General features: G+C 46.4%; 1 protein-coding gene and 1 long non-coding RNA gene across 2 annotated transcripts in view; one reads left to right on the top strand and one right to left on the bottom strand.

Moving 5' to 3' along the window:
• Positions 1 to 18,360, bottom strand: part of LOC148143254 (uncharacterized) — a 39,770-nt gene extending 21,410 nt beyond the window's left edge. Inside the window, exon 1 of the mRNA XM_087974097.1 lies at positions 18,144 to 18,360. The gene's annotated coding sequence lies outside the window, so the exon portion shown is untranslated. The remainder of the gene's footprint in view (positions 1 to 18,143) is intronic.
• Positions 1 to 27,112, top strand: part of LOC148143247 (uncharacterized) — a 229,622-nt gene that overhangs the window by 28,873 nt on the left and 173,637 nt on the right. The gene's annotated exons all lie outside the window — the stretch shown is intronic.

The following is a 27,112-nucleotide window of genomic DNA, read 5'->3' as shown; positions in this document are numbered from 1 at the left end:
GCGATATAGAAAGGTAGTTGTTGTAAGAGCTAGTGGAGTGTCATTTCTGTAGATGGGGAGGGGTGGGACATTATACAAACGGTCATGGAATTCTTGTTGCATGTAGTATACTTAAGGCTAAGACTTTAATGAATATAGGGGTCTTTTAAAGAAGTAGTTTTAAAGAAAATAGTTTTAAGCTCGGAAATAACTATGGAGTGTTGTAGCTGACCACAAAAGGAAGAAGTAAGGGCATTTTCACAATAAAGCTTATAGTAACAAGACAAAGAATGCAGTCATCCAAGGGCAGCCTGGTACAGAGATAAGGAAAGAGAAAAACAAGTGAAGTAATTATCTTAAGGTTTGTCCAAATAAGGGAATGAAATGAAATAAATGATTATGATAGGGTAAGAATAGGGAAAGGGATGTGAGCCTGCAACACACAAACCGTATAAAAATGATTGCATAACTTTGCACTCTTTGCCAGGCTGGCGGGGTGCCCGGACTTGCAAGTTTGTAATAAATTGTCCTTGTTTCCACGGCTTTGTCTCCGATTTATAAGTGAGTTTTGATTCTAACAATGGCATTTACATTAACAGCAGAGAGAAACTGAGCATTAGTGGCAAGCCAGAATCACAAACATACAGCACAGACACAGTCCCTTCAGTCCAACTTGTTCATGCCGACCAGATATCCTAAATCAATCTAGTCCCATTTGCCAGCACTTGGCCCATGTCCCTCTATCCCTTCCTCTTCAAATAGCCATCCAGATGCCTTTCAAATGTTGTAATTGTACCAACCATCACCACTTCCTCTGGCAGCTCATTCCTTGCACGCACCAACTGCTGAATATAGGAGTTGCCCCTTTTAAATCTCACCCTCACCCTGAACCTATGACCCATCCAGGGAAAAGATCTTGTCTATTTACCCTATCCATGCCCCTCCTGATTTTATAAAAGTTTGTAGGGTCACCCCTCAGCCTCTGGCGCTCGAGAGAAAACAGCCCCAGCCTGTTCAGCTCAAGCCCTGACAACATCCCTGTCAATCTTTTCCGAACACTTTCAAGTTTCACAACATCTTTCCTCTAGCAGAGAGACCAGAACTGCACACAACATTCCAAAAGTGGCCTAACCAATGTCTGGTGCAGCTACAACATAACTTCCCAACTCTTATAATTAGAGGATTGGGAAAGCTTTCAAAACCCACAAAAAAAGAATGGAGACACAAACCGATCTTTTGAGGGTCAGCTTGGAACATCAGGGCGGGGGGATGGGAATGAGGGAAGGAAGCTGAATGTGCTGGAGCCAAGGTGGAGGAAGAACAGAGGATGCCAAACCGGCTTGAAGCTGCAATGAGGAATATTGCATGTGCTGTACTTGTTGCAGTTATTGGTGGGAATCGGGTGCATTTTAAACATAAAAACAGAAAAGCTATCTACCCCTCCGCCATCCCAACTCGATTCTTCAGTTCCTCCTCACCCGGGTAACTAAGACACATACCTGAGTTTGCAGAGTCTGCTCCCTCCCTGCATTCATTCCAGTTGCTACAAGTGACCAATTTCCCCTCCTCCCATCTCTCCCTCCCTCCCAGGATGAAGAGTTGCCCAGAGGGAGGGAGACTCACTTTGACAGGGCGACTTCCGCGTTGTGACGTCAATAAAGGAACCAGGGGCGGGGCGAGAATAGTGACGGAAAGAGGACTGGGCGAGACCGTCAGCGGGCCACTGCGCATGCGCTGCCCTGCAGCAGGGGAAGGACAACACTTTCCATAAACCCCTTCTTCAGAGAATTCCCAGAGTGTGGAAACAAACCTCTCGGCCTCACCGACCCGACCCTCCCAAGGGTCACACCCACACCCACTCCCCTATCCCCACTGCTCGACATTTCACCCTGAGTCATGCACATTATGCCTAATTTGCATAGCCAATCCACCCTAACCTGCACATCCCTGGTCACTATGGGGAATTTAGCATGGCTAATCCACTTATTAACCTGGATAAAGGTTAAAATTACACAACTGCAGGTTGGAGTCCAACAGGCTTCTTTGGTCGCAGTAACTTTTGGAATGTCAGAGACGTACAGCATGGAAACAGACCCTTCGGTCCAACCTGTCCATGCCAACCTGCCCCACCTGCCAGCACCCGGCCCATATCCCTGCAAACCCTTCCTATTCATATACCCATCCAAATGCCTCTTAAATGTTGCAATTGTACCAGCCTCCACCACATCCTCTGGCAGCTCATTCCATACATGTACTACCCACTGCGTGAAAAGGTTGCCCCTTAGGTCTCTTTTATATCTTTCCCCTCTCACCCTAAACCTATGCCCTCTCGTTCTGGACTCCCCGATCCCAGGGAAAATAATTTGTCTATTTTTGGAAGCAGTAACTTTTGGAGTGATTTGGGTCAATTCCCGCTTCGGGCAACTGTCTGTGTGGCATTTGCACATTCTCCCAGTGTCTGAGCGGATTTCCTCCCACAGCCCAAAGATGTGCAGGTGAGGTGAATTTGCTATGCTTAATTGCCCCGTAGTGTTAGGTGCATTCGTCAGGGGTGAATGTAGGGGAATGGGTCTGGGTGAGTTGCTCTTCGCAGCATCGGTGTGGACTTTTTGGGCTGAAGGGCCCGTTTCCACACCGGAGGGAATACTTATTTATATAAAATGCCCCCAATCCATTAGAGTGCTCAACATTAGTTTTAATTGGGTCGTAGAAATCTGAAGTATAATTGTTTGCTTCAGGACATCCAGACTTGAATGAATTTGGCACAGGACACATTGGGCAACCATTAAAGACTCCGTTGTATTTCACCGGGTTGTGGACTCATGCAGAGACACGAACAACTTACTTTGAAAAGAGTGTTCGAGCAGCAAATGGAACGGCTGACAGATATTGAGAGTTTGCATACTTGGTTAGGCAGCTATGTGTCATAGCCAGGACTTGTGGGCGGCACGGTGGCACAGTGGTTAGCACGACTGCCTCACAGCGCTAGAGACCCGGGTTCAATTCCCACCTCAAGCGACTGACTGTGTGGAGTTTGCACGTTCTCCCCGTATCTGCGTGGGTTTCCTCTGGGTGCTCTGGTTTCGTCCCACAGTCCAAAGATGTGCAGGTCAGGTGAATTGGCCATGCTAAATTGCCCGTAGTGTTAGGTAAGGGGTAAATGTAGGGGATTGGGTGGGTTGCGCTTCGGCGGGGCGGTGTGGACTTGTTGGGCCGAAGGGCCTGTTTCCACACTGTAAGTAATCTTATCTAATCTAATCTTTACGAGGCTCAACTCCCTAATTTGGACTGTTCTGGAAAGCGTGTGCTTCATTAGCCTTGGGAGGAAGGAATAAACAAGAGCTGACAAACTGAGATATGAAGAAAGTTGGAAAATGTTACAGAGAGACACACAGGCAGAAGTTTGCAGAAAAGTTAACACTTCATAATCTGGTTTCAATGCACATTAGCCTGGGTATGGTACTGATATCACAGGGGTTTCAAAAAGGGTAATCCCTCAATACTCAAACCAAAATGTGGGTGACCCCTGCTGGACTGGTTTGTGTTCATTCTTTGTTGCTGCCTATTTAAGTTGATGATGTACATTATTGTTAACATACTCAAACCTGGTTGCACCCAGGTTTTCGGAAAGCAGCTAGGAAAAGATCTGAAGCGTGTTTAATTTGTAAACATACCTGAAGAGGGATGCCCTGTGTTTGTTAACCACTTCCTTGCCTGGTCGGCCTTTTTTACTTGTCTACAACTTGCATATATAGTATCACCTCGCATACATTGTCATGAATATTGTCTAATAAGAGTATTTAGTAGATGAATCAAAACCATCTCAATGACTGAAACAGCTGATATTGGATTGTTGGACAAGTGGAAAATATTTGTATCAGTTAACCAAAACCCTTTTCTTTTCACAGCAGAAAGCGGCGGGAGCTGGGCGGAAGTTCAGGCGGAGCGCAAAGCCGGTCGGGAAGGTAAGTGATTGCTATTAGAGTGGGTGAGTTCTAAACCCCAGGTCCACAGACTTGCCACAAAAAGAGGGTCTAAGGAAGTTTGGATCGAAGAGTGAGGCTTCAGCTCAGGAATCTTTGACAAGAAGTTTGAGTGAAGTGATTACACCACAGTTGAAGAGGGTGAAGACATGACTGCCCAGCTGGTTCAGTGCGCTACGTGCTTGATGTGGGAGGTCAACGACTCTGGTGTGTCTGGCTCGTATATGTGTGGAAAGTGTGTGCACATTCAGCTATTGACCGAGCATATTGCAGCGCTGATGAAAGAACTCGAGGACCTTAGGCTCATCCGAGAGAACGAGATCTTTCTGGATAAGACCTTCAGTGAGGTTATTACACTGACCATACCAGAAGAGAGCAGACGATGAGGAAGGCAGAGAGGAGACAGGTGCAAGAGACCCCGGGAGAAGTACCTGTGAGGAAGAAGTTGAAGCTTTTGGAAACAGTAGAGACTGATGACACTGCCAGTTCGCAAGGCGGCCAGGTCTGTCAATCAAAAGTTGGCGCAGAGGCAGAGCGGAAGAGTTGGACATCGCACAGAGCCGTGGTAATAGGGGACTCCATCGTGAGAGGAACTGACCGGGGTTTTTGTGGCAGCAGATGGGATTTAAGGATTGTGTGTTGCCTTCCTGGTGCCAGGGTGAAAGACATCGTGTACAGAGTGCAGGAAATCCTCAAGGACGAGGGTGAAGAGCCAGAGGTGGTGGTACATGTCGGCACAAATGATGTCGGGAAGAAGAGGAGGAACATACTACAGCGGGACTTCGGAGAACTAGGAAGAAGGCTGAAAAGCAGGACGTCCAAAGTGGTTATCTCTGGTTTGCTTCCAGTTCCTCGTGCTGGTGTGGCCAGAAACAGGGAGATAATGGACTTGAACGTGTGGTTGGGGAACTGGTGCAGGAAGCAAGGATTTAAGTTCTTGGATCATTGGGGTATATTTTTTGGTAAACATAAATTCTACAAGAGAGACGGTTTGCACCTTAATAGGTTAGGGACCAGCATTCTGGCAGGCAGGTTTTCTACTGCAGCACCGCTACATTTAAACTAAGTAGCAGGGTGGAGGGGACAAACTAGATGGTTAAAAAGGAAATTGAGGGGAAAGTTAGAACAAGAGAAGTCCAGAAAGACAACTGTACCAATGAGGCAGAAAACTCGGAAAGGGATCATGCTGTAAGGTTGAGTGAAATAGGGGTTGATGGGAAGGGTGAGAGCAGTAACAAATTAAAAATACTATACATGAATGCACGAAGCATTAGACATAAGATGGATGAGCTTGAGGCTCTTTTGGAAATTGGCAGATACGATATTGTGGGGATAACTGAGACGTGGCTTCAAGTGGACAGGGCCTGGGAAATGAATATTCAAGGCTACATGTGCTATCGTAAGGACAGACCGGCAGGCAGAGGGGGTGGGGTGGCCTTGTTAGTAAGGGCATATATTCAGTCCCTTGCGCGGGGGGACCTAGAGTCAGGGGATGTAGAGTCAGTGTGGATAGAGCTGCGAAATACTAAGGGTAAAAAAACCCTCTTGGGAGTCATCTACAGGCCCCCAAACAGTAGTCTGGATGTCGGATGTAAGTTGAATCAGGAGCTGAAATTGACCTGTCTTAAAGATGTTACTACAGTTGTTATGGGGGATTTTAACATGCAGGTAGACTGGGAGAATCAGGATGGTATTGGACCTCAAGAAAAAGACTTTGTGGAGTGCCTCAGAGATGGATTCTTAGAGCAGCTGGTGCTGGAGCCGACCAGGGAGAAGGCAATTCTGGATCGGGTATTGTGTAACGAACCAGAATTGGTCAGAGACCTCGAAGTGAAGGAGCCATTGGGAAGTAGTGACCATAATACATTAAGCTTCAATCTGCAATTTGAGAGGGAGAAGGTACAGTCGGAAGTGACAGTACTTCTGTTGAATAAAGGGAAATATGGAGCTATGAGGGAGGAGCTGGCCAAAGTTCAATGGTGCAATACCTTAGCAGGGATGGCCGTGGAGGAACAATGGCGGATATTTCTGCATATAATGCAGAAGTTGCAGGATCAGTTCATTCCTAAAAGGAAGAAAGATCCCAGGAGGCGACATGGGTGGCCGTGGCTGACGAGGGAAGTTAAGAAACATATAAAGTTAAAAGAGAAAAAGTATAACATAGCTAAGATAAGTGGGAAAACTGAGGACTGGGAAGCTTTTAAAGAGCAACAGAGGATTACTAAGAAGGAAATATGCAGAGGAAAAATGAGGTACGAAGGTAAATTGGCCAATAATATAAAGGAGGATAGTAAAAGCTTATTTAGGTATGTGCAAGGCAAAAAATGGTTAGGACTAAAATTGGGCCCTTGAAGACAGAAACAGGGGAATATATTACGGGGAACAAAGATGGCAGAGGAATTAAATGGGTACTTCAGATCTGTGTTCACTGGGGAAGACACAAGCAATCTCCCTGAGGTAACAGTGGCTGAAGGACCTGAACTTAAGGGAATTTATATTTGCCAGGATTTGGTGTTGGAGAGACTGTTAGGTCTGAAGGTTTATAAGTCTCCGGGGCCTGATGGTCTGCATCCCAGGGTACTGATGGAGGAGGCTCGGGAAATCGTGGATGCGTTGGTGATTATTTTCCAGAGTTCGATAGATTCGTGGTCGGTTCCTGAGGATTGGAGGGTGGATAATGTTATACCACTTTTTAAGAAAGGTGGGAGAGAGAAAGCAGGAAATTATAGACCAGTTAGTCTGACCTCAGTGGTTGGAAAGATGCTGGAGTCTATTATAAAGGATGAAATTACGGCACATCTGGATAGTAGTAACAGGATAGGACAGAGTCAGCATGGATTTATGAAGGGAAATCATGCTTGACTAATCATCTTGAATTTTTTGAGGATGTAACTCTGAAGATGGACAAGGGAGATCCAGTAGATGTAGTGTATCAAAAGCTTTCTGAAAGTCCAGATAAAGTCCCACATAGGAGGTTAGTGAGTAAAATTAGGGCGCATGGTATTGGGGGCAAAGTACTACATTGGATTGAAAATTGGTTGGCTGATAGGAAACAAAGTGTAGTGATAAACGGCTCCATTTCGGAATGGCAGGCAGTGACCAGTGGGATACCGCAGGGATCCGTGCTAGGACCGCAGCTTTTTACAATATATGTTAATGATATAGAAGATGGTATCAGCAATAACATTAGCAAATTTGCTGATGATACAAAGCTGGGTGGCAGGGTGAAATGTGATGAGGATGTTAGGAGATTACAGGGTGACCTGGACAAGTTAGGTGAGTGGGCAGATGCATGGCAGATGCAGCTTAATGTGGATAAATTAGATTAGATTAGATTACTTACAGTGTGGAAACAGGCCCTTCGGCCCAACAAGTCCACACCGACCCGCCGAAGCGTAACCCACCCATACCCCTACATTTACCCCTTACCTAACACTATGGGCAATTTAGCACGGCCAATTCACCTAACCTGCACATCTTTTGGACTGTGGGAGGAAACCGGAGCACCCGGAGGAAACCCACGCAGACACGGGGAGAACGTGCAAACTCCACACAGTCAGTCGCCTGAGGCAGGAATTGAACCCGGGTCTCTGGCGCTGTGAGGCAGCAGTGCTAACCACCGTGCCACCGTGCCGCCCACAAATGTATGGTTATCCACTTTGGTGGCAAGAACAGGAAGGCAGATTACTACCTCAATGGAATCAATTTAGGTAACGGGGCAGTACAGAGAGATCTGGCTGTTCTTGTACACCAGTCAATGAAGGCCAGCATGCAGGTACAGCAGGTAGTGAAGGCGGCTAATAGCATGCTGGCCTTCATAACAAGAGGAATTGAGTATAGAAGCAAAGAGGTGCTTCTGCAGCTGTACAGTGCCCTGGAGAGACCACACCTGGAGTAATGCATGCAGTTCTGGTCTCCAAATTTGAGGAAAGACATTCTGCCTATTGAGGGAGTGCAGCGTAGATTCATGAGGTCAATTCCTGGAATGGCGGGATTACCTTACACTGAAAGACTGAAGCGACTGGGCTTGTATGCCCTTGAGTTTAGAAGACTGAGAGGGGATCTGATTGAGACAGCTCAAACCACTGCCTTCTAGTTTTGGACTCCCCGACTCAGAGGAAAAGACCTTGACTATTCACCCCTATCCATGCCCCTTATAAACTTCTATGATGTCACCCCTCAGCCTCCGACACCAAGGGAAAACAGCCCCAGCCTATTCAGCCTCTCCCTCTCGCTCAAACCCTCCAACTCTGACACCAGCCTTATAAACCTTTTCCAAACTCTTTCAAGTTTCACAACATCCTTCCATAGGATGGAGATCAGAATTACACACAATATTCCAAAAGTGGCCTAACCAATGTCCTGTGCAGCCGCAATATGTCCTCCCAACTCCTTCACTCAATGCTCTGACCAATAGAGAAAAGCATACCAAACATCATCTTCACTATCCTGTCTATCTGCGACTCCACTTACAAGGAACTATGAACATGCACTCCAAGGTCTCTTTCTTCTGCAACACTCCCCCTGTCTAAGTCCTGCCTGCATTGCTTGACCAAAATGCAACACATCACATTTCTCCAAGTTCAACTCCATCTGCCCCTCCTTAGCCTATCAGCCCATCCAATCAATTATAATTTATAGTGAACTCTCTTTCCTCTCTTATTCCTTAGAAGCTGAAGATCTCCATCCCACACACTCTCCCTCAATTTTCAATTTGATGAACCTAATCCCCTGCTGTACCTCATCCTGAAGGGTCTGGTTCATGCTGATTAGCAGGGCCAAAGTCAGGGGAGATCTAATTGAAACATACAGAATACTGAACAGCCTAGACAGAGTGGATGTTGGGAAGATCTTTCCATTGATAGGAGAAACTAAGATCCGAGGGCACTGCTTTAGAGTAAAGGGAAGACTTTTTAGAATGGAGATAAGGAGAAACTTCTTCAGAGTGGTGAATCTATGGAATTCATTGGCATAGAAGACTGCAGAGGCCAGGTCACTGAGGATATTTAGACTTAGATAGCTAGGTTCTTGAGTATTGAGGGGATCGAGGGTGACAGGGAGAAAGCAGCAGAATGGTGCTCAGAAACTGATCAGCGACGATTGAATGGTATGAGCAGACCCGATGGGCTGAATAGCCTACTTTCTGCACCGATGTCTTATAGTTGAAACTTTATTGCTGAAACAGCACAGGTCAGGCAGCATCCAGGGAACAGGAGATTCGACGTTTCGGGCACAGGCCCTTCTTCAGGAATGTGCCCGAAACGTCGAATCTCCTGTCCCCTGGATGCTGCCTGACCTGCTGTGCTGTTCCAGCAATAAAGTTTCAACTTTGATCTCCAGCATCTGCAGACCTCACTTTCTCTCCGATGTCTTATAGCCTCTTGCTGTCCAGGACACTGAGAATTGGGAGCAGGAGTCGGCCATTTGGTCTTTTAAGCCTGCACGAGCATTGAACAGATCACAAATGGATATGGAACTCCCTACATCGAGATGCAGAGGCTGGGACTTTTTTCACTGGAGCATCGGAGGTTAAGAGGTGTCCTTAGAGAGGTTTAAAAATGATTTAAAAATCATGAGGGGTATAGGTGACGTGAATGGCAGGTGTCATTTCAAGATTAGGGAGCAAATGTTTAAAGTGAGAGTAGAACAAGTCGAAAGACATGAGGAGCACTTTATTTAAAAGAAAAATGGTTTGTGTGTGGAATGAATGTCTAGAGGAAGTGGTGGATGCAGGTACAATTACAATGTTTAAAATACATTTTGATAAGTACGTGAACAGGAAAGGTTCAGAAGGATATGGGCCAAACACAGACAGGTGGGATTAGTTTAATTTGTGAATATAGTCAGCATGAATAGAAGGGTGTGTTTCTATGCTGTATGACTGTCACTGTTCTATACTAGCCTTAAAACTATTTTCTTGCCTTCCCCAAGAACCATCCACTTCTCTGTTGTTCAAAAGTGATATGAACTCAGCCTTGAATATATTCCATGACCCCCTAACTGCAGGAAGACACTCCCACTTCTAAACTCAATTCCTCTTGCTCATATACCACTTGCCTTGCTGATTGCTTGCTGCACCTGTCTGACAACTGGCAGTGACTGGTGTAGGAGGACATTGAGGCCCCTTTGCACATCCACACATCATTACTGATGAAGGGCTCGTATCTGAAACGTCAACTTTCCTACTCCTTGGATGCTGTCTGACCTGCTGTGCTTTTCCAACGCCACACACATTTTGACTCTGATCTCCAGCATTTGCAGTCCTCACTTTCTCCACTTCCCAATATATCACCATTTAAACAATACACCTCATTTCTGCTTTTCTTTTCCACAGCAAAGGCTATAACTTCACACTGTGGTACTGCATTTGCCATGTGTTTGAGGCACAGACCTAGACCAGCTTTTCCACAGTCTGTCCTCTTTCTGGATTCACTCCCTTTCTTTTCAGTTGCTGCAAGTCAACAATTGGATCCCAGCATGAAAATAAAAGAAATAGAAAAGGCAGTGAGAGAAGAGAGTGCTGTTGGACAGAGGAAGGAAATTACAGTCTTGGATGAATCTCAATCTTCATTCAGAGAGAGAGAGAGGAGCAGCAGCAGCTTCAGAAGCTCATGGGTCAAGATTAGAGTGGTGCTGGAAAAGCACACGTCAGGCAGCATCCGAGGAGCAGGAAAATCGACGTCTCGGATTCAGACAATAGGGCTGTTCTGAATGGTAGGAGGACCAGGCTCTTTCCGGTGTTCCAGTGCTCCTCATTGGGCCGGCAAATGAAATTCATGCACCATTTTTACAGACAGATAGAAGCATGTGCAGTCTTTTGCTGACACTGAGGGGCACGCGCAGTAGGCTCTGTAGATATGCTGGTGTAACTGACAGATTCAACTGGCCAAATGCCAATAGGAGGAAAATAGGGTAGAGCCACAATTTTGTTTCACTTCCCCACCCCCAGCTCGACATAACCGCGCATGCTCCTCGCTATTCTCCTTAACCTCACCCCTCATGATTTTTCAAATCTCAATAAGGTCATCCCTCAACCTCCTCCACTCCAGTGAAAAAGTCCCAGCCTCTCCCTATAACTCAAACCCTCCATTCCTGGCAACGTAAATCAAAGTAAATCTTTACCGAACCCCCTCTAATAGTATTCTTCCTATTACAGGATGACCAGAACTGTACTCAGTACTCTAAACAAAATGGCCTCACCAACATCCTGTACAACCTCAACATAGAACAAAGAAAATTTACAACCCAGGAACAGGCCCTTCAGCCCTTCAAGCCTAAGCCGATCCAAATCCCCTGTCTAAACCTATCGCGCAATTACTGAATCTGTATCCCTCTGCTCTCCACGTACTCATGCATCTGTACAGATGAACCTTTTTCTTTTTATAGATATTTTTATTGAAAATTTAACATGTTTTTACAAGTTTACAAATAAAAAAAAACCAAGTACAAACACTAATATACAATTAAATCTTAAATAAATAGCCAAAACCTGTCAAACAAAAAGAAGAGATACAGAGAAGAAAAAGACAAAACTCAACTACTAACCTAACCTATAACTAACCAGAGTGTATGATCAAATATCTTACATTATTCAAAAGAAAAAAGGATAACATAGTAATGAAGTAGTGAAGTACATGCTCGGGATGAGTTAACATCAAGTCGTAATAAAACCCGTATTCATGCGGGATTCCTCTCCCAAGGGACCCCGGACCAGCCAGAACTGTTACCTCAACTAAATGAAAGCCCTTGAAAGAATGGCCGAAATATCTGTATCTATGAAATTCAAAAAGGGCTGCCATATTTTATAGAATAATTCAGTTTTTTGGTGCACCATATTTGTAAGGAAGTCGAGGGGAATACATTCCATGATTAATCTGTGCCAATTCAGTTTACTAAGATATTTTTTCTTGCATAGAAGGAGAGAATGGAAAATAATTTCCTCCCATGCACATCCAGAGAAGGTAAGCTCGAGTAGCCCAGAAGAGGAGATACTGGATCTACTGTAATTTCCATTCCCAAGATTTCTGTCAGGGCGTTTACTACTTTGGTCCAGTATTTGAAGATCTTATGGCATGTCCATAAGCGGTGTGTAAGAATGCCCACCTCTGCTTTACATTTGGGACACATTGGCAAAATTTAGGACAGGAGCATCTCCAATCTTTCCGGTGCCATATGGGCCCTATGAAGTATCTTTAACTGAATGGCCTGGGTTCTGCTACAAATGGAGATTTTTTTTGGCATTTTCCCCGATGTCATTCCACATATCTGTAGAAATTTCCAGCCCCAAATCCTGATCCCATGTTCTAAGCAGATGGTCCATATCTTCCGACACTTCATCACGTAATAAATGATAAAGAGTGCTGACCGAGGGTACACCTATTGGCCACAACACTCTACGTTCTCTATCTGATTTATAGAAAACATCTAATAACGTAGTCGTCTTCTGTATGTAATCTCAAATGTAGAAGTATCGAAAACGAGGTCTCCATTCGGTAATCCAAATTCCTGATGCAGCTGTTCAAAAGACATCTGGACCCCCTTCTCAAACAGATCCCCTAAACAGGAGATACCCCTGGATCTCCAGGATTTGAATATGGCATCTGTAAGCCCCGGTTGAAAACCCCATGCCCCCACTATAGGAGTATAGGGGGATGTTTTATGTGAATTACCCTCGTTTTGCCGCATTATATTCCAAGCTTTAATTGTGTTTAGTACTGTAGGGTTTCTACAGTGGTCCGTAATGATTTTCATCTGATCTAAAAATAAGAGGTTAATAAGAGGGCACTGTACTTGAGAAGCCTTGATGTCCATCTAGATTGATTGCGGGTTAGACGTGACCCAATCGGCTATGTAGCTTAACAAGGAACTTAACTGATACTTCCTAAATTCTGGAAAGTCCAGCCCGACCTCCTTGCCTGTGGAAGCTGTAGATTCCTTAACTTAATGAAGGGCCGTCTAGGATTCCAAATGAAAGAACCCAGCCAACCATACAATCTGCGCAGTGCCGGCCTCGGCAGTATCACCGGAAGCATTCTCATAGGGTATAAGAGACGGGGCAAGACACTCATTTTAATTAGGGCTATTCTACCGAGCCAGGAAATTGGAAGGTTTCCCCAACGTTGAAGACCCTGTCTTACCCTTTTCAATAGATGCACAAAATTGACCTTGTATAGCTGGGCAAATACTGCGGTGATAAAAACGCCTAAGTATAAGAAACCCTCCGTCCAATAAGTGGGACAGACTAGTGAGGCATGGCCTCTGATTTTGAAAAATGAATTTTGTAGCCTGAAAATGCACTACATGTATTAATAACTTGGATTAAGTGAAGCACGGGCATCAGAGGATTACTAAGAAAAAGGAGGTCATAATCTGCATATAGGGTAATTTTATGTTTAACCTGTACCAACCCTCGGGGCCGTTATATTAGAGTCAGCCCGTATAGCTTCCGCCATTTGCTCAATTATTAGCGCGAAGAGCAACGGTGAGAGAGGACATCCCTGACGGCAGCCCCTACCCACACTGAAGCTATCCAAACTTAATTCATTGGTGATCACAACTGCTTTGGGATCATTATACAGTGTTGAGACCCATATCTCTAGCCTCAATGCTAATGTTTTAGAGAGAATTTTAAAATCTACAGTTAGCAAGACACACAATCTTCTGGATCCTTTCCTTTTTTGAGAATAAGGGAGATATTCACCTCTTTCAGTGAAGGCAGGAGGCAGCCCTGACTTATATGAGTAGTTATACATGTCCATAAGTGGGCCAGCTAATACTCCTGTGAACTCTTTGTAAAATTCAACCTGAAAGCCCTCTGGGCCAGGTGCCTTACCGCTCTGAAGTTGCCTGATCGCGTCAAGTATTTCCTGGGTTGTTAGGGGAGCATTCAGGACCGATACCTGTTCCGGGGTTAAGTCCGGAAAGGCTTTTAAAAAAGGACTGCATCCTCCTGGCTCTATCTTCACAATCCTGCGATCAGAATAAAACTTTCTGAAGATTGTGTTGATCCTTTTAGGATCGTGAATCAGAGTACCAGCACTTTCCCTGATAGCCGTGATAGCTTGAGGGGCCCTTTTATTCCTTGCGAGAAATGCTAAGCATCTACCAGGTTTATTGCCAAATTCATATAATCTTTGTTTTGCAAATAATATTTCCCTCTTTGCCGTTTGGGTGAGCGCGGTATTCAGAGCTGTCCTAAGGACCATTATCCTTTGTAATTTGGCAATAGAAGGTCTGTCAGCGTATGCTGTTTCAGCTGCTTTTAAGCGAGCAGCAAGTAGACGCTGTTGTTCTCCCTTTAACTTTTTCTGGGTCACCGAGTATGAAATGATCAGACCTCGCGCATAAGCTTCAATAGTCTCCCACATCATTGACGGGTTACTAGCCGTACCTGAATTAATTTCCAAGAAAGCTTTAAATTCTTGAGAAAAATATTTTGCAAATTTACTATCCTTCATTAAGAAGGAATCCATACGCCAATGTCAGGGGAATGCCTCATTGTTCCTAGCCTTGATTTCCATGTACACAGCAGCGTGATCAGAAATTTTCATATCACCTATTTTACAGGATGATATAGAATTTAAAAACGTCGAGGGGGCAAAAAACATGTCAAATCTAGTGTGACATTTATGTGGATTAGAGTTAAAAGAGAAATCTCTGCCTTGCGGGTGGAGACACCTCCACACACCTATTAATCTTAATTCTTGATTCAAATCCGCCAATTGTCTAGATCTGGGGGATACACCCGCAGTACTCTTGGGTATCCTGTCTATTTCCGGCTCCATAATGCAATTCAAGTCTCCCCCTATAATTGTATGACGAGCACCGAGAGCCATCAGTTTGGAGAAAGCTTCCGTTATAAATTTGAAAGGATGTGCCGGGGGACAATACTGGTTTAAAATCCCATATTCCTCTCCATTTATAAGGGCCTTAATTACTATATATCGTCCAGATTCATCTTTTATCTGACTTAGGATTTTGAAAGGGAGATTCTTCCAAATAAGAATGACTACTCCCCTACTTTTTGAGCTGAAGGAAGAATAGAAGGCCTGATCAAATCCACCCTGTTGTAATTTCAAACGTCCTTTAACCAATAAATGGGTCTCCTGTAGGAGAGCTATATCAACCCTTTCTTTTTTGAGGTTTGGTAATATTTTCTTCCCTTTGATTGGAGAATTACTCCCCTTGACATTCCAGGTGCACCATTTAATCAAATGACTCACCATAATCGTCCAGGCAAGTCCGAGACCCCCCCGGAGGAGAAACACCATCCAAAACACCACAAGCATAAACCATAGAAAATTCACAAAAATAGAGATTCTTTAATACATTCACAATATAATAAAAAACTATTTCTAAATAAAAAAAACAAAAACATATTTAAACGGAGATTTTCCCCCTCGTTTCCGGGGGAATCACTTCCTTTCCGAAAACCCATCATATCCTCTCCCGACCAGTGCCCCACCCTCGACCCAGGCACCCCATAATAAAGTGAAGAAAATTCAAGTGTACTACCAAGCTAAAGTTAACAGTGAGTTAACTTTACAATACAACGGATACAATAAATGATATTAGTGGATGTCCAGGTAAAACTTTGATCGATGTGGAAGGCTCCTTTGGGGCCTTGGATGGAGGTGAGGGAGGAGGTGTGGGCGCAGGTTTTGCAGTTCCTGCGGTGGCAGGGGAAGGTGCCAGGATGGGAGGGTGGGTTGTAGGTAGTCACGGAGGGAACGGAAGGTGGAAAGGGGTGGGGAGGGAAATATATCCCTGGTGGTGGGGTCTTTTTGGAGTTGGCGGAAATGTCGGCAGATGATTTGGTTTATGTGAAGGTGGTAGGGTGGAAGGTGAGCACTAGGGGAGTTCTGTCCTTCTTACGGTTGGAGAGGTGGGGTCTGAGGGCAGAGGTGCGGGATGTGGACGAGATGCATTGGAGGGCATCTTTCACCACGTGGAAAGGGAAATTGCGGTCTCTAAAGGAGGAAGACATCTGGTTAGTTCTGTGGTGGAACTAGTCCTCCTGGGAGCAGATACGGCAGAGGAATTAGAAATACAGGATGGCATTTTTGCAAGAGGTAGGTTTTACCTATGTGAACAATGAAGGCAAGTGTGCGAAACACCTTCTTCACCCCCGTCTACCAGTGATGCACCTTTCAAGAACAACGAACCCGAACACCCCCGGGTCTCTGTTCTACAACACAACCCAGGCCCTAACATTACCTGTACAAGTCCTGCCCTCCTTTATTTTAGTAAACTGCAAACCCTCACTTATATCCATACCTCTCTCATACACACGCTCTCTCTCAGACATACACATACACCATCCTCTCAACACACTCACCCTCTCGCAAGTTCATTCTCCATCACAATCACACTTTATCAAGCATGCACACATGCAAATACACACTCACTGACTCACAGTCTTATACACAAACTCACATACACACACACTTTCCTGATGAAAGTCTTTTTCCCCGAAACGTTGATTTTCCTGCTCCTCGGATACTGCCTGACTTGCTGCAACACCACATTCTTGATCCTAAACTTATTACCCTTTAGTTCTGGGCTCCCCCATCCAAAGGAAAATACCATGTCTATTTACCCTATCCATGTCTCTCATGACGATATAAAAGCGTATAAGGTCACTCCTCAGACTCTGGCACACTACGGAAAACAGTCCCAGCCTGTCCTTATGTCTCTCCTCACCCGGGTATCCAAGACACATACCTGAGGTCGTAAAATCTGCTCCCTCCCTGGATTCACTCCAGTTGGTACAAGTGAGCCTGCTCCACGATCATTAAGATCATGGCTGATCTATCCATCGTCTCATCTCCTCCTCCCTGCACTGTCACAAGGAACCCCTTAATTCCCCTAACAGGCAAAAACCCACCGAACTGTGTCTTGAATATACTTAATGAAGCTGTCTCTATTGCTTCCTTGGCCAGAGAGTATTCCATAATTTTGATGAAGGCCTTTTGCCCAAAACATCTATTCTCCTGCTCCTCGGATGCTGCCTGACTTGCTTTCCAGCACCACTCTAATCTAGACTATTCCATAGATTCACGACCCTCTGGGAAAAGCAGTTGCTCCTCATCTCTGTCTGAAAGCTCCTCCCTCTAACCTTGAGGCCTAGTCTCACCTACCAGAAGTTACCGGACAGTGTAGGGCTTCATCCCCACAGTGCAATGACATTGGGAAGATGTTTCCATTGGTAGGAGAGACTAGGACCAGAGGGCACAGCTTTAAGAATAAAAGGAAGACCTTTAGGAACAGAGATAAGCGATGTCGCCTTTTCTGCCAACAGCGAGGAGTATGGACAATGTGTTGGTGACACGAGTGAGCAAGCGTGCTGTTGTTCACACCACGGAACAGACACAATGTGCTCTGTGGCGATGCTAGTGTTATTGACAGATGTTAAGTGTTCAAATGCCAAGAGGAGAAATAAAGGGTAGAGCCACAGTTCTTTTATCCAATGTGGCTCAACATTTTATAGCTTTTGCATTTTGTCTGGTTGCTCAACTTTTTTTTAAGTGTCTTTTCGTCAGTGTAGGGGTGAGGTTCACAACTAGAGGGCATAGGTTTAGGGTGAGAGCAGAAAGATATTAAAGGTACCGAACGGGCAACTTTTCCATGCAGAGGGTGGTGCATGTATGGAATGAACTGCCAGAGGAAGTAGTGGAGGCCAGTATAATTACAGCATTTAAAACACATCTGAATGGATATATGAACAGGAAGGGATTAGTAGGATATGGGCCAAGTGCTGGCAAATGGGACTAGATTAATTTAGGATATCTGGTTGGCATGGACACGTTGGACCAAATGGGTCTGTGACTCTAAATAATAAAGTCTACTATTCCAAATAACAAACTATATCCATGTTAACAAGGCTTAGTGCACCACATTCTTTACTAACCATTCTCAACAGGTCCTGCCCCTTCAATGACTGAGGAACATTTACATGCTGGTGCATAATCTCCTTCAGTAGTATTTAAACACTAACCTCAGCAATTGCACAAGTAACAGCAAAGGGTAAACAGCACAATGATTAAACAAACAGTGAGGGGGAAACAGCACAGGCGCCAGTAAAAGCAGATGGAAAGTGAGTGTAAAATGTCACTATGACAGGACAGGACAGGCCCCACATTCCTTCCCCTCCGTCCCCCCGTCCCCCCCAACCTGCCTCACCTTTCACCTCCCGGGCCCAGTACCTTCCAGGTGGCCCCATCGTTGACACAGGGGCCGCCCCACGACCAGTAGAACTCCACCACCCAGGCGGCCGACGAGTTCCCAAGCAGGCCCTTAACCCCATCCGCCTCCAGAATGCTCACCGGCTCCTGCCTGCTGTACAGCCGGCCGGTGTGGCCGTGACACAGCAGCTGCGCCAGGAAGGCGGCGGTGCCCAGTGATGGGTGTCTGTCCCGGGCCGCACGGCGCCATTTTCCTAACGGCCGCCCTCCCGCCGCTTCCCCGCTCGAGCGACTTCTCCTCCCAACCGCCTTCGCCCCCGCGTGACGTCTGCACGGGGGTGGGGGGGGGGGTGGGGGGGATGGGGGGATGGGCGGGGCCGGGGGAGCCTCACCGTCACCAAGCAACAGCCACCTCGCGCTACAACTGCTCATTCACAAAAACAAACTCTCCTGTCTCGCTCTGCAGCTGCAAGGGGGACACTGCCACGTTTCCAGGAGCCCTGTCTACATTGGGAAAGCTCACGGCTCTATTTAAACAGATATTCCGACATCTAACGGAACGGCGTCATATCTAAAGGGGGCAATCTGCATTTTAAAGGGACATGGACATTTTAACGGGCTATTTCTGCAAATAAAGAGGTTTAATTGGACAAGATTACATTTCAAAGGGGTGTGGGCACATTCAAAGGGATATCTTAATATGTAAAGTGACGCAGTTATATCTAAGTGAATTTACATTTCGAAGAGACGTTGCCCTATTTATAAGCAGAAATATCCCTTTAAGAGACAATAAGTGTGAATTCTGTCTGTTTCCCAATGTTGAGTCAGACTGACATTTTTCTTAGTAAAGCTCTGCATTTAAATTACATTCTTGAGAAGGTAAGTTATAGATTCGGGTGTAGAAGTTAGGGAGGATTGGCCGTGCTAAGTTACCCATAGTGACCAGGGATGTACAGGTTAGGGTGGAATGGCCATGGAAATATGGAGTAAGGGGTTGGGTATGGATGGGATACTGTTCAGAGGGCCAGAGAGGAATGGATGGGCTGAATGGCCTGCTTCCACATTGTCACACTTCTATGACCCTTTCCACAAAGGAGCATTTTATCTGCATCTATCCTGTCAAGCCCATTTCAGAATTCTACCGGTTTCAGTAGAGGTATACAGCACAGAAAAAGACACTTCGGTCCAATTCGTCCATGCCAACCAGGATTCCAAACTAAACCAGTCCCACTTGCCTGCATTTGGCCCATATCCCTCTAAACCTTTCATTCATGTACCCATCCAAATTTTGTTTCAATGTTGTCACTGTACCTGCATCTACCACATCCTCAGCAAGTTCATTCCATATGCAAATCACCCTCTTTCAAAATATTGCCCCTCCGGTTCCTTTTACATCTCTCTCCTTACATTAAAAAAACGCCCCCCTAGCTTTGAGCACGCCGATGCTAAGCAAGAGCCCTTTGTTATTCACCTTTCCTCCACTCCTCATGATTTTATCAATCTCAAGGAGGTCACCCCGCACCCCAACTTCCTGTGCTCCAGTAAATAAAGTCCCAGCCTCTCCTTCTTACTCAAACCCTCCAATCCTTACAACATCCTGGTAAATCTTTATTAAACCCTCTCTAATAGTATTCTTCCTATTACAGGGCCACCAGAACTGTACTCAGTACTCTGAAAGTGGCCTCACCAACATCTTGTACAACCTCAACATGATGCCCCAACCCCAATACTCAATGGTGTGAACAATGAAGGCAATGTTGCGAAATGCCGCCTGAACCACCCTGTCTAGCAGTGATGCAACTTCCAACAAACTATGTACCTGAACATCCCCCACCACCCCCATGTCTGCCTGTTCTATAACACGACTCATGGCCCGACCATTATCTGTACAAGTCCTTGTTTTAGCAAAAATGCAACCCCTTGCTTTTATTAAGCCTCTCTCTCTCACACACATACTCTATCTCTCAGACAGACACACACACACCCCTCAACACTCTCTCACACTCGCAGGCTCATACTCCATCACACTCACTTTCCCAAGCATACACACACACTTCTGCGCACGCTCACGCATAAACTCACATGCACACACACACTATTCTATGGGGTGAAATTGTATTGACAGAATTATATTTGCAGATACATTCAATTTTGTTCAAAAAGTACACAATCTGCAAGCAGTCAATGCATCTAATATTTTACAAATTCCGACTTTGGAAACAGAAGCAGTCTGATTCAAGATTGGAATACTGAGACTCAAATCTCACACCTTTAATGCACTGTCTGAGCGGAGATATCTTTTTTTTATAAAACCTTAAGTCATCTCAAGAACATTGTTACATATTAACGAACCAAAGCCCGCACCCATTCTAAGAGATGAAGACTATCTAAGTTTGTTCAATATTTTCTATCAGTTGCATGACACTGATCTTTTGACATAAGTTCTGTGTCTTGTGATGCTGTTCCATGAGGCTTGTGTTGATGAGGCAAGATGGTACAGATGAGGCGATGGAGAATTACAGATTACCTTGGAAAGATTTAAAGAGAGAGTTAAGAAGAGCAAAGAGAGGACACGAGCAGTCTTCAGCAAATAGAATAAAGGAGAACCCTAAAGCTTTCTGTAGGTATGTGAGGAATAAAAGGATGATTAGGGTAGGAATAGAGTCAGTCAAAGACAGAAGTGGGAAGTTGAGTGTGGACCCTGTAGAGATCGGAGAGCTGCTAAATGAACATTTCTCATCGGTGTTCACTCAGGGAAAGAATGAGGTCCGAATTATTAGACTCGAAAGGATCGAGGTTAGTTACACACAGGTGTTATCAATTCGAGGAGTGAAAGTGGACAAGTCCCCTGGGCTGGATGGGATTTATCCGAGGATTCTCTGGGAAGTTAGGAAGGAGATAGCAGAGTCTTTGGCTTTGATATTTGAGTCGTCATTGTCTACAGGTTTAGTACCTGAGGACTGGAGGATTGCAAATGTTGTGCCCTTATTCAAGAAGGGCAGCAGAGATGACCCAGGTAATTATAGATCAGTGAGCCTTATTTCTATTCTATGAAAGATTTTGGAAAGGATTATAAGAGATAAACCTTATAATCATCTAGCAAGCAACAATTTGATTTCAGATAGTCAACATGGTGTCATCAAGGGCAGGTCGTGTCTCACAAATCTCATTGAGTTTTTTGAGAAGGTGACCAAGCATGTAGATGAGGGTAGGGCAGTTGATGTGGTATACTTGGACTTCAGTAAAGCCTTTGATAAGGTTCCACATGGTAGGCTGATGGAGAAAATGCAGAGGCATGGAATTGAGGGTGATTTAACAGTTTGGATTAGAAACTGGAAGAAGTCAGCGAGTGGTGGTTTATGGAAAACATTCAGTCTGGAGTCCAGTTACGAGTGGTGTTCCACAAGGATGTTTTGGGACCACTGCTGTTTGTCATTTTTATAACTCATTTAGACGCAGGCATACGTGGATAGATTAGTAAATTTGCAGACGACACTAAAGTCGGTGGAATACTGGACAGTTTGGAAGAATGTTACAGGTTGCAGGGGGATTTGGATAAACTGCAGAATTGGGCTGAGAGGTGGCAAATGGAGTTCAATGCAGGTAAATGTGAGGTGATGCACTTCGGGAAGAATAACAGGATGGCAGAATAGTTGGTCAATGGAAAGATTCTTGGTAGGGTGGATGTGCAGAGGGATCTTGGAGTCCATGTGCATAAATCCCTGAAAGTTGCAACCCAGGTGGATAGTGCTGGTAAGAAGGCACATGGTGTGTTAGGTTTCATTGATAGAGGGATTGAGTTCTGGAACCGCAATATCATGCTGCAACTATACAAAACGCTGGTGCAGCCACACTTGGAATATTGTGTACAGTTCTGGTCACCCCATTACGGAAAGAATGCAGAAGCATTGGAAAAGGGGCAGAGGAGATTTACCAGGATGTTGCCTGGTCTGGAGGGAAGGTCTTATGAGGAAAGGCTGAGAGACTTGGGTCTTTTCTCATTGGAAAGAAGGCGGCTAAGGGGGGATTTGATAGAGACATAAAAGATGATCAGAGGATTAGATAGGGTAGACAGAGAAAGAATCTTTCCTAGGATGATGACATCAGCTTGTACGAGAGGACATAGAGCTATCACCCTCAATTTGTAATTAAGACAGATGTCAGAGGCAAGTTCTTTACACGGAGAGTGGTAAGGGCGTGGAATGCCCTACCTGCTAAGGTAGTCAACTCAGCCACATTAGGGAGATTTAAACAATCCTTATTTAAGCGCATGGATGATTTTGGGATCGTGTAGGGGAACGAGCTGAGAATAGTTCGCAGGTCGGCGCAACATCGAGGGCCGAAGGGCCTGTTCTGCGCTGGATTGTTCTATGTTCTAAACTTAGTGCAGGAGGCTGAAAAAAATGAGCTTTAATACTAAAACCTCTTGGAGCTCAAAGCTTTCAATGAAAGTCTGAGCCCGGTGGTAAGTTCAGGTAACCTTTATTGCAACCCAGCTTTGTTACAGCTTCAGATCCCCCCAGTAAAAAGGCAGAGAAAAACTAGTTGCTTTTTGAACAGCTCAAGGTCAAAGTGCACACACCACATCTCACCTCCTCCCCCGGCCACCACACTTCCCCTCCTACTCACCCACCACCAACCCCCACCCCCACCCCCCACCACCACACTGTCTTTGCTATTAGCCAGCACCAAGTTGTCCATTTGTAATTGGATCCTTGGTACAGCCTTAACCCGGAGGAAGTATTGCCTCACTCTGCAATTTTAACCCATACTCTGTCTCCAACTAAGTTTCTCCTCGCTCCTTTGCCAGTGGGGGGAGGGCAGTGCAGAGTCAACCAGACTGCTGTGGGTCTGGAGTCACGTGTAGGCCAGACCGGGTAAAGGATGCAGCTGGAACGACTGAGTGAATCCTTTCCCACAATGGCGGTTCCCTTCCCTAACAAGGGAGATGGTGAATCAGATGGGGGCTTTCTCCCCCCCACCACCCCTCCCTGAAACGGTCTCATTGTTAGATTCCGAAATCCACATTTCTGACTGAATACCAATTCTGCCATCTGTCGTGGCGGGATTCGAACCCAGGAGTCCCCAGAACCGGGTTGATAGTCCAATCGATAATGGCACTCGGCCGTCACTCCTTCAATCCCCCTGCGATGGCACGTGAACTCGCTGGTGCTTGTGCAGGTGGGAGGAGTAGGTGAAGCCCTTCCCGCACTGAGTGCAAGTGAACGGCCGCTCCCCGGTGTGGACCCACTGGTGCCTCAGCAGGGTGGAAGATGTGCTGAAGGCCTTCCCACACTCGGGGCAGCTGAAGGGCCTTTCCCCCGTGTGGACCCGCCGGTGGCTCAACAGGGTGGAGGAATACCTGAAGGCCTTCCTGCACTCTGGGCAGCTGAACGGCCTCTCTCCTGTGTGGACCCACTGGTGGGCCAACAGGGCGGAGAAAAACATGAAGGCCTTCCCGCACTCGGGGCAGCAGAAGGCCTTTCCCCAGTGTGGTCCTGCTGGTGGGCCAGCAGGTGGGAGGGATGTCTGAAGGCCTTCCCGCAGCAGTGCAGGGGAATGGCCTCTCCCCGGTGTGACTGCACCGATGAGTCTCCAGGGCAGACGGGAAACGGAAGCCTTTCCCACAGTTACCACACTTCCACAGTTTCTCCACGGGGCGGGATTCCTCTGGTTTCTCCATGGCCAAAGCTTCAGCTGCACACAAACACGTGTAGAGACCCTCCCCGCCGTGAAATCCCTTTCCAGGCCGTATAACGGTTTCAGGCTCCACACACAGTGCGCTGCAACAGTGGGGTCTCTCGTCCAGTCCCACTGATGCTGAAAACGTACTCAGACAGGAACCAAAAAGCTTTGATCCCTCTCACAGAAATCACAGTTGAAAATCTTTGCTGGCCCCAGTGGATTGAGTGACTGTCAGACATTGACATCAAAATGAGGACCGGAGATGCTGGAGAGTCAGTCGAAAAATGTGGCACTGGAAAAGCACAGGGGAGTCAGGCAGCATCCGAGGAGCAGGAGGGTCAATGTTTCGGGCATAAGCCTGCATCTGTTGATTTTGAAACTTCCCTCTTCAAATCTTCAAAAACTCTGTCAGAATAGATTACAAAGCTCATCACTGCCAGTGCAGGGTAGAAATTCTGAACAAGCAATTCTACTTTTTGCAGAACATTCTTTTCTTTTGTTATTCCACAAAATTGAAGGCACCATCCCACACTCTCTCCCCCTCTGTTCTCACTCCGCTCTAACTAATTCTCCTGAAGGTGCTGATTCAGGATCTTTCAGGGGCAGAAAAGCAAAAATGTCAAGACTTGATATCTCTCTGAATTTTGGATACCTCCATCTGAAAAGCTAATATCTTTCACAACACTGGGATCTGCTGAGAGTGAGCAGGTCTGATTTTGGGAAGCAAAAAGAAAGTATCAATTCAGGGTGAACCTGCCACGCAGCTTCTCGAGGAACAACCAGACACAAAACGGTTAACGTCCCCGGGAAGGTGGGAGCAAAATGAGACGTCAAGGCATTAACACCGGCATTAGAGAGAAAGTGAACCTATTGACGTGGCAAAAGTTAGTCGAAAGCCAGAGTCATAGAGATATATAGCACAGAAACAGACCCTTCTGTCCAACACGACTGTACTGACCAGATATCCTAAATCAATCTAGTCCCCACTCCCTGTCCTGAGACCTTGATGCCTCCAAGCTGACCCTCAAAGGTTCGGTTTGTCCCTCCATTCTTTCCCAGTTGTCTTTTGTAGGTTTTGAAAACTCTCCCAATCTTCTGAGCATAGGATTTGGGAAGTTATGTTGCAGCTGTACAGGACATTGGTTAGGCCACATTTGGAATATTGTGTGCAATTCTAGTTTCCTTACTATCAGGAAGATGTTATGAAACTTCAAAGTGTTCAGAAAAGATTTACAAGGATGTTGCCAGGGTTGGAGGATTTGATCTATAGGGAGGCTAGGGCTGTTTCCCCTGAGCGTTGGAGGCTAAGGAGTAACCTATAAAATCATGAAGGGCATGGATAGGATAAATAGACAAAGCCTTATCCAGGGAAGGGGGTCAGGGGGAAAAGAGTCCAGAACTAGAGGGCATATGTTTAGGGTGAGGGGAAAAGATACAAAAGAGATCTGAGGGGCAACTTTTTCACACAGAGGGTATTACGTGTATGGAATGAGCTGCCAGAGGAAATGGTGGAGGCTAGTACAATTGCAACATTTAAAAAGACATCTGCCGAGCATCGCAGCTGTGTCTGCAGAGGGCGACCAGACCTCTCAGTAGGTGGGCGGCACGGTGGCACAGTGCTTAGCACTGCTGCCTCACAGCGCCAGAGACCCGGGTTCAATTCCTGCCTCAGGCGACTCTCTGTGTGGAGTTTGCACATTCTCCCCGTGTCTGCGTGGGTTTCCTCCGGGTGCTCGGGTTTCCTCCCACAATCCAAAAATGTGCAGGTTAGGTGAATTGACCATGCTAAATTGTCCATAGTGTTAGGTGAAGGGGTAAGTGTAGGAGTATGGGTCTGGGTGGTATACGCTTCGGAGGGTCAGTGTGGACTTGTTGGGCCGAAGGGCCTGTTTCCACACTGTAAGTAATCTAATCTAACCACCCATTCCAATTTCCCTTCCCACCCCTTTTCTGACATGACCATCTTTGGCCTCCTCCATTGCCACAACGAATCTAACCGCAAATTGGAGGAACAACACCTCATCTTCCGGGCAGCCTGCAGCCTGAAGGACTCAACATTGAGTTTTCCAATTTCAGAAAAACCTCCCTCTCCATTCCCATCCCTGTCCTCCTCCCTGCCACCAACCAGATTTATTCCTCCCATTGACCAACCAGGTCGTACCCTCTAACTGTCTCGACCTATTCCCACTTCACCACCAACCCCTTTTATCTGCAGCTTCTGCACCCAGCCCCAGCCCTGAAGAAGGGTTACACCTGATACGTCGACTTCTCTACCATCTGATGCCTCTTGCCTAACTATTTTGCCACTTGAGATACAGACCTGGATCAACGTTTCTGGAGTCTGTCCCTGCCGAATTCACTCTCTTGCCTTTTAGTTGCTGCAAGTCACCATCCCTCCAGAACTACCCCTCTCTGAGGATGAAAGATCAGTCCTCAGCAGAGGCCTCACCTTCATTCCCCTACGCTCCCGGATTAACGAGTTCAACACACGGCGTGACATCGAACAATTCTTCCGCCGCCTTCGCCTCCGCGCCTACTTCTTCAACCAAGACTCCCGCCCACCCCCTGACGACCCCTTCACCTGCCTCCAACACACCCCATCCACCTGGACACCCCGTGCTGGCCTCTTACCCGCCCTCGATCTCATCATAGCCAACTGCTGCCGCGAAATTAACCGCCTCAACCTCTCCACCCCTCTCACCCACTCCAACCTCTCTCCCTCGGAACGTGCAGCCCTCCACTCCCTCCGTTCCAACCCCAACCTCACTATCAAACCAGCAGACAAGGGAGGTGCGGTAGTAGTTTGGCGCACCGACCTTTACACCGCTGAGGCTAAACGCCAGCTCGCGGACACCTCCTCCTACTGCCCCCTTGACCATGACCCCAGCTCCCACCACCAAACCATCATCTCCCAGACCATCCAGAACCTCATCACCTCAGGGGATCTCCCATCCACCACCTCCAACCTCTTAGTCCCACAACCCCGCACCGCCCGTTTCTATCTCCTGCCCAAAATCCACAAACCTAACTGCCCCAGCCGACCCATTGTCTTAGCCTGCTCCTGCCCCACCGAACTCATCTCTGCATACCTCGACACGGTCCTGTCCCCCTTAGTCCAAGAACTCCCCACCTACGTTCGGGACACCACCCACGCCCTCCACCTCCTCCATGATTTTCGCTTCCCTGGTCCCCAACGCCTTATCTTCACCATGGACATCCAGTCCCTGTACACCTCCATCCCCCATCACGAAGGACTTAAAGCCCTCAGCTTCTTCCTTTCCC

Source organism: Chiloscyllium plagiosum, unplaced genomic scaffold (genome assembly GCF_037043375.1).
Source record: "Chiloscyllium plagiosum isolate Xiang-an unplaced genomic scaffold, Cpla_swu_hap1 HiC_scaffold_27, whole genome shotgun sequence".
NCBI lineage: Eukaryota > Metazoa > Chordata > Chondrichthyes > Orectolobiformes > Hemiscylliidae > Chiloscyllium > Chiloscyllium plagiosum.
This window is presented reverse-complemented; position numbering and strand designations above follow the sequence as displayed.